This window comes from Homarus americanus, unplaced genomic scaffold (assembly GCF_018991925.1).
Source record: "Homarus americanus isolate GMGI-L3 unplaced genomic scaffold, GMGI_Hamer_2.0 scaffold26351, whole genome shotgun sequence".
Taxonomy (NCBI): Eukaryota; Metazoa; Arthropoda; class Malacostraca; order Decapoda; family Nephropidae; genus Homarus; species Homarus americanus.
Window position 1 is genome coordinate 6,683,808 of NW_024724368.1, and position 9,279 is coordinate 6,693,086.

The window sequence follows — 9,279 nt, forward strand, 5'->3', positions numbered from 1 at the left end:
CGGCTCTGAGGATGGCACTCAGTTGGTTGCAGGGTAGCGGGTGGGCAGAAACCCTGGTGCAAGCCGATATTGCCAGCCCAGGAACTGCGAACTCTTTCCTAAAGGCTGCTCACGTCACACGCACCAGGCGAGGCCATCAGATAACAGCAGCAACCCTGAACATCCTACAGCACAAGGCTTATGGCAAATACACTGAAGATGCCCAAAGTGATGGTCATGAGCCCCTAGAGTTTGGTGTCTGGTGTCATCAAAGGGCTGAATGTTGTCCCTAGTTTCAGTACTGGGCAACCACCCTCAACCTAGAGCTAAGTATCTTTATGTTTGTTAGATCACTACGAGAATCAAACTTCTCGCTATACATGGATGCTCTGGCTGAACTGTGTTAGTGGTTCTTTGCCTTGAATCATACTCATTATTCTCGGTGGGTTCCAGTCCACCTGAAGGACATGACAGAGCTCTCGGACAAGCATCCTGATGTGGCTGTAAAGTTTCAAGCTGGATATTTCGCTGCAAAAAAGACAGCGCCGTTTTTCTGCAATGGCACTAGACCAGGCCCATGAGCAGAACAATGCCTGCATCAAAGGTGATGGTGGTGCAGTCGGTTTGACTGGAAACCCTTGTGCACTTCGACGGTGGATGGTTGCAGGTCCAGAAGTAGCATGGGTCATTGCTGAATTTGAATCATCGCAGAAAGCTGAGCAAATCAAGGCTAACTTCCACCATCATGAGCAAACCAACACGACGCAGGACAAGTTTCTTCAGGATGTGAAAGCACTTACACTTGTCATGGAAGAAATGGGAAACCCATTTGAAGAAGAAAGTGCTGACCTAATGGTTCTTCATACAAAGGAAATCTTGTGTCCAGAAGCCGTGAAGAGTGTGCAAAATGTTGGACGAGAACAATTCCATTCATATGTAAGAGAACGCCTTAAAGACAAGTCTAAGCCTATTGGTGACACTAATAAGCTCAACAAGCTAACACTATTCAGTTCTATGAAATCCAAGTCTCCAACTAGGAGTAAGCAGCAACTAGCCTTCGCAAAAGACGACTGTGGACTCTTCTCCAGGCTCTACATAGCCTGTCAAACAAGAGAGGGTGATTTGGACGAATTCTTCAAGCATGAAAACCGGTCCTATCCACCAGCACTCTCCAGTAATGGGAAACTCCGCTTCAGCAAGAAGGCCGACTTACTCACACCCCTTGAACAGCTTGCTGACAAGATCACTGACGCTCCACCTGTCACCTCAATTATACTCGATGGACCTGCCGTTGTGGAAATACTGAAGCCAGGAGGCAGTAGGACATTTCAAGAATACAGCACAGCTGTATTCATTCCCTATATTGAATCACAGCTCGAATACCGATCTCGACCTGACCTGGTATGGGATTGCTACCTGAAATCTAGGAGCCTGAAAGCAACAGTAAGATGTAACCGTGGCAAGGGCACTCGAAGACGCGGCACTGCCTCTGGTCCTCTACCTAGCAACTGGCAAAACTTTCTCCGCAACAGTGACAGTTTCCTGTCAGACCAGGTTATGCAGTTGGTTGTTAAAGAAAGTAAACAGCTGGTTGTCACAGACAAGAAACAGGTACTCACTGTTCCACCCCGGAAGGACACTGCCAACTTGGCACCATGCAACCATGAAGAGGCGGACACTAGGATGATGGTTCATGCAGCTGATGCCTTGGAATGTGGTCACCGGCGAATACTCATTCGTACCGTCGATGCAGATGTTGTCATCCTTGGAGTTGCTCTAGCGAATGAACGGAGTGAGGTACTAGATGAAATATGGCTTACTTTTGGCACAGGAAAAAATCGACGTTACATAGCAGCACATCAAATTGCAAAGGCTCTGGGACCTGAGAAGTCGAGAGCTCTTCCAGTGTTTCACGCGATAACGGGCTGCGACACGGTATCTGCCTTTGCAGGTTATAGCAAGAAGGCAGCCTGGGCCACATGGAATGCATTTCCGGAAGTGACAACCGCCTTCCTCAGTCTGGCTTCCACCCCAAGTGAGCTGCCTGATGGTGTCCTGTCGACACTGGAGAGATTCATCGTGCTGCTCTATGACCGTACGAGCACATGCTGTGACGTGAACGTGCTGAGAAAGAAACTGTTTTCAAGAAAAACAAGATCACTGGAGCATCTCCCACCAACACGAGCAGCTCTGGAGCAGCACACAAAGAGAGCTGCTTATCAGGCTGGTACATATCTAGGGACAGGCTGCAATAGCGTTTGTCAGTCTGCCATCACCATGTGACTGGGGTTGGATGAAGTCGGGTGATGAGCTGGAACCACTCTGGACCACACTCTCTGAAGTGTCAAAGTCATGCCACGAGCTCACCTCTTGCGGTAGCAAAAAACACTGCGGTGGCAAGTGTAGGTGCAAAAAAGCTGCACTTAAATGCACTGGACTTTGTGCATGTGAAGGTCGCTGTTAGGGCCAAATATCTACAGAGATTCGGCCTCAATAGCCGAATATTCAGAAATTTTTTTTTAAGTTTTGGGAGTTCGGAAAATTTGTATGTTCATTTTCCTGTGTAATGCTTTTACTTGTCTTTTTCATTGTAATAAACTTCGAAAACTATCACAAATGATTTTCGTAACCCGGATTATGTATATTGATGCATTGGAATGAAATATGCAACAGTAAATACAGAAATACATAGTTTAGCGTAGCCTGAACGGCGGCCATCTTGAAATTCAATATGGCGCCCACAGAGGTTGACTTTCTAGTGGTTCCATATCTGAAAATATTCACCATGTATTACTCTATATCTGTGCCAAAGTTAATGCTTTCATCATAAAATGCACAATTGTTTGGCTATGCCGCTGTACTATCCTCCCTCCCCGCCACGCCACCTCTCCCTCCCACACACAGTCTTGGTGAAAAAAATAAATAGTAATAATACAAAAATAAACATAATTAAGGAACAAAGAAAGAAACGCAACACCCGGGTGAGGCTCCGACAATTACCTCAGCAGGCGGTGGACGTAAAACACACAACAAACGTAATTAAGATATAAAATGTTAAGATACTTCTGGTTGCAATAGTCAGCCCAACGAACCGCCTTAACCGAGTGACTGACTGACCAGTGGACTGAAAGAATATTCCTTTCATCTTAACTTTCTCCCGACCTAAGTGCATCTCGATTCATGTAAAATTATAAATATATATATATATATTTTTTTTTGCACCAACAATAACATATCCAATTTTAGCTAGAAATATCGGAATATATGACGATTAGCCTCTCAGCTTATTTCACCTGATTAATGTTAACTGGGGAAATTAGGTTAGGTTAGGTTAGGTTAACGTTATAATAGTTAATCTTAAGGGGATATATGCTGGGGTTATAGGGGGGGGGGGGAGGGGTAATCTTCAAGTGATCCCAAAGTTAAATCGTCAAAATATAATGAAATCCTAAAATGTCTGACTTTTATTTCCACTACAGTTAGCACTCGAGGGCAGAACATTTATCGACCAAGACATCTGTAAGTTTATGTTTTAACCTGTCGTAATTTTTTTTCATGCTCTTCGAAAACTAACCAATGTCCTTGAATTTCTAAGGCTTTCACAACAAAATCTCAAAGCTAAGATACCTTGTTCCTCTTCTATTTCTGAATCTATTATGCTCATCAGAGAACATAATTACTGCGTATTCTAGTTATTCTTCTGTTTAAATAGTTTAATAACTCTTCACACACGGCTTATTAAATTACTGCGAAATTCACCTTTATAATTGTTAGATATCTTCGTCAAATATTTAACCCCACGTAACCATTCCTGTGGTTTGAAAATTTTGCTGAAATTTTACCCAACCCACAAACCTAATCCGTTGTTGTTGATCGTCACGACGTTGTTGAAGAATGTTACCTCGACGAAAAGCATTCAGCTAAGACTCCTATGAAAAAACGTACTTGGAAGCCTTCACTATGGGCAAGTAGATTACCTTAAACCTTCTACATTTCTTGGTGGAGTATTATATAATCATAGAACCTTAGATCAATGCGCCCCGTGTCTTGTGGCGAGGAACTGCAGGTGTAGAGCGGTGGGTGGGGGTGGGAAAGGGGGATATAATCAAGTTGCCTCACACACAACACACTGACGATTCTGCGTGACCATCAACAAGACACAAGACCGTGATGATGATGCTAATGGTCCATCCTCCTCATTTAACGGCTATGATTAGTGAATAAAAAACAAGATGTATTGACGTTATTTGGAGACTAACATTAAACAGCTGGGATAATGTAGAAAGATTCATGCTGTAAAAAATGCTAACCAAGGCCATAATCTCCACCTTTCAACACCCGCTTCATTCTCCCTCATAACTGCTATAATTTTACCTCATCCGTCAACGTTGTCTTGGGCGGAATTTTGTGCCAAAGTAGGAGTTCTGTGCCAAGGAAAACTACTCTCTCCTGTTAACTGTGCACCCTTGCCAACACTCACACACCATCATAATATTAAGTGTTTATTGTGACTCTTGCCGTCAATAAGAGCCTCGTTATGTTGAGTCTACAGCTGCGTGTGTCATCATTAGCAACTCACTGCCGAAAGTCGCGGTAATAAACCCTATAACTGCATTAAGATTTCTTCCCATTAAGATCGCTATAGGGCTGAGGATGTCTTGGAGAACAGGATTCGTCAATGAAAAGTACTTAATGCGCCAAATTACTACACACGTTCAGGACATTACTCATAGTTGATAAGTTGAAAGATTGTGGACTGTGCACTTTACTCTGACAGCAGATTAAGAGCAGTAGTTTTACTCGAGGTAATTACAGGTTACTACAGGCTAAAACATATTTCTGCCATTCACTTCGTCTCTCAGTCGTCGTTTGGAGCCGCGAAAATGTTTAAGTCTTTTGCTCAATGGTCTTGGACGTGGTAAATACCCATTACTGAATCACATACGACGAGTGCCTAATGTTCACTTAACATAACATTCTCGAATTGCTGAGTGATGCAGAGGTTTCCACAGAGAATCATTCATGCAAAAGTTGGCTGCGTTCTACAGGTGGTGATGGTGTTGATAGTGGTGATAGTGATGAAGGTGGTGGTGAAGGTGATGATGATTGTTAGAGTTGACTGATGATGATGATGATGATGTCTTTGCTTACACCCATTGTTAGATTGCGAAGTTCATCTGTACGCAAATCAAATCGTATAGGATTAAAATTCAATGATATTCAAAGTCTTTCCAGATGTTAGTGACAAAGACTCCATAAAACCAACTTCAATTACAAAGGTGGAGTCAATTGAGTTGTCCTTCCGTGCTCTATATATTTTCTTTTCTTAATCAAATCCATTCCAGATGAAGTTGTAATTCTCGAAAAATGTTGGAAATCCTATTGCGAAATGACGATTCTTAGCCAAACCTGTATTATTATTCTGGCTAGCAGGTTAGAAATAGAATTAAATTTCTCGTTTGGTTTACTTGACGTTAAGTTGAAGTTCAAACTCTGAATTACCGGGGAGCCTTGAAGTTTAAGCAAATTTTATTCTGTTCGGTTAGGTTAGATTAGGTACATAAAAAAAGTGGTCTAAAACAACAGTGACCAGAGACGTCTTATGAAAACACTGAGAACGGCCTTCAGTTCCTCACCTGTAATGGAAGAAAAAAACGCAAATTGCTAAGGTTAAAGCTACATGTTAAAGCTAACAGCCAAGCTTTATGTGGGTTAACTGCTAAAACTCGCCAAGGTTATCTAGCTAAAAACTGGGACAACTAAACTAAATCAATCCCCCAAAATAGCTGGGGGCCCTGAAGTCCATAAGTTTCTCCCGCTAGTCTGGCAATACTGGACGGGCTCTGATGGACGCAAGACTGACACGCAAACTCAGGAGACAAGGTGGCCGCCTGCGTGATGTAGACACAAGACAAACACGGCAGGCTGCTGCTGCTGCTGCGCTTAATGTATGTTGATGCTCCAGCTGCCAGGGATTATCAACGCAAACACCACTCTTACGTCTCTTATAACTGAGCAAAGAGGCGCGATGGCCAAGTGGATACAGTGCTCGCTTCGTATCCTACGGATCGCTGGTTCGTGCCCAAAACGCAGCTGCAAAAGGGTGCCTAACTTCCACAATTAAGAAATCTGTTGCTCTGCCGTTTTGTGTACCAACGCCTTATGTCTTAGTATGCGGTGTGCTATATCCGCACTGGTCGTCGACTTATGGGATTCACTTAAGAACTTTTTTGAGATTTTGGAAGTAACCTGGTGAAACTGTAACACGATGACTGGTTGTAGTGGTAAAGAGTGTTTCAGTGGCTGGGGTCTACACATACCGTTCCTGAGCTTAAACAAATACAATATGAAGATGGTGGTTGTTATTTTAAAGATGGTGGTTGTTATTTTTTTAAAGATGGTGGTTGTTATTTTTTAAAGATGGTGGTTGTTATTTTTAGATTGACGGTTGTTATTTTTAAAGATGGTGGTTGTTATTTTAAAAGATGGTGGTTGTTATTTTTTAAAAGATGGTGGTTGTTATTTTTAAGATGAATTGGTTGTTATTTTTTAAAGATGGTGGTTGTTATTTTAAGGAATGGTAGTTTGTTATTTTTTAAAGATGGTGGATTCCCACATTTATTTTAAAGATGGTGGTTATTTTTACAAGATGGTGGTTGTTATTTTTTAAAAGATGGTGGTTGTTATTTTAAAAGATGGTGGTTGTTATTTTAAGATGGTGGTTGTTATTTTTAAAAGATGGTGAGTTTGTTATTTTAAAAGATGGTGGTATTATTTTTAAAAGATGGTGGTTGCTATTTTAAAGATGGTGGTTGTTATTTTTAGATGGTGGTTGTTATTTTACTAAGATGGTGGTTGTTATTTTAAGATGGTGGTTGTTATTTTAAAAGATGGTGGTTGTTATTTTTAAGATGGTGGTTGTTATTTTAAGATGGTGGTTGTTATTTTTTTAAAGATGGTGGTTGTTATTTTTAGATGGTGGTTGTTATTTTTTAAAGATGGTGGTTGTTATTTTTAAAAGATAATTGGTTGTTATTTTAAAGATGGTGGTTGCTATTTTAAAAGATGGTGAGATTGTTATTTTTAAGATGGTGGTTGTTATTTTAAAAGATGGTGGTTTACCTTTTAAGATGGTGATTTGTTATTTTTAAAGATAGTGGTTGTTATTTTTTAAAGTGGTGGTTGTTGATTTTTAAAGATGGTGGTTGTTATTTTTTAAGATGGTGGTTGTTATTATTTTTTAAAGATGGTGGTTGTTATTTTAAGATTGTGGTTTGTTATTTTTAAAGATGGTGGTTGTTATTTTTAAGATGGTCGTTGTTATTTTTTTAAAAGATGGTGGTTGTTATTTTAAAAGATGGTCGTTGTTATTTTTAAGATGGTGGTTGTTATTTTAAAGATGGTGGTTGTTATTTTTAAAGATGGTGGTTGTTATTTTTAAGATTGTAGTTGTTATTTTAAAAGATGGTGGTTGTTATTTTTAAAAGATGGTGGTTGTTATTTTTTAAAGATGGTAGTTTGTTATTTTTTAAAGATGGTGGTTATTTATTTTAGATTGTGGTTGTTATTTTTTAAAGATAGTCGTTGTTATTTTTAAAGATGGTCGTTGTTATTTTAAAGATGGTGGTTGTTATTTTAAAGATGGTCGTTGTTATTTTTTAAGATGGTGGTTGTTATTTTAAAGATGGTGGTTGTTATTTTTTAAGATGGTGGTTGTTATTTTAATGTACTTCTGTGATATAAGAACTAAGTCTTTTAAAATGTAATCAGTTACTCCTTAATGCACAGCTCATAACATCCCCTAACCTAACCTAACTAACCTAACCTAACAACCTAACCTGACCCTAACCTAACCATTATCATCAAGGTAAGTACTGACGTCATTATGAACATCCGGCGAACAGGATTTTACACGTCTGGATAAAAGTGGCGTAACAAGACCACTTTATTATTCTGACGAAGTGTATTCTGGAGACCGTACCAATCCTTGACGAGTTTAAGGCATTACAGTCCCTGGGTTATTCATCAGGGGATATGACCAAACATTTACCTCAATTTTTGATAACTTGTGTATTAACTAACTAATGAGAAGATATGAATGACTTTGCTTTTTATTTAACCTGTCTGGTGTATGAATTAACTCACCATTATGGGTTAAGAAATGGATGTGTTGGATTTCAGAACCACATGTTAACAAAAATACCGGAGGTGGAGACCCGACACACACGTACAAAACACACTCACACACACACACGACCTAAGTGACCTCCCTTAGGCCAGCGAAGGAACCGAGAGATAGAAGTAGACAAGCCAATAACATCAGGACTTGAACCTCTCGTCCCCCACCCTACTCCACACAGGAGCTATTTCACATAAAAATACCTTAACAAGTCCGTGACGAATTTTCTATAACCTACGTCCACCGGGCAAAATAAATCACGTGGTTACTAAAGTTTTTATTTAGTAGATTATAACCACGAGTATTATGATCTTTGGTTGTTTCGCATTAATAAGCCAATTCTTCAACGACTGACAATCACCCTCAGAAGATTCCTCCTCCTAAACCACCAATCAACAGTGAAGTTAAATCACAGATATGAGAATGGAGGTGGGTTATTGCACCCTCTCACTGGCCTCAATCTTTATACTACCGAGACTGGGGAGAATAAACCCATTTTACACCTACAGGCCAACCTCTTGATTGTACCGTGACCTTACAATATTTCTGGTATTTGATACTTTTATTTATTTAAGGAACTGATGAAATAATTCTTCTCTTAAAATAAATGTAAAAGTTCCTCCATGAGTTTGTGCATAATACTGTACTTAACATAGGTCTCAGAGTCACTCATGGTAAAACTCCTCTCTTGGCCTCATGTCTGGCAGATCCTACAAACACACTACAGTTTGTTTAGCCCCGTTCACTAGGGACTACTTTCTCACATTTTATTTGTGTGTACATATTTAGGCCTAGACGAGCATGCAGGAGACAGTTGAAACAGCCTGTAACCCTGCCCGCCTACCTACCTGCCCGCCCACCTACACCATCACACCAGGAAGACAGCACATGAAACCCAGTCCTAAAAGGCCACCTGACCTACCCTAGCAAGACCTTCTTAAAAAAATTTATATTATAATATATATATATATATATATATATATATATATATATATATATATATATATATATTTCATGTAAATCCACAATAGAAAACATGGATAAGATAAATCTTGATAAAATCACACGGGAAAATGGAAACAGCAGGTGCCAACTAATCTTTATTCAAGACATCTTCAGAG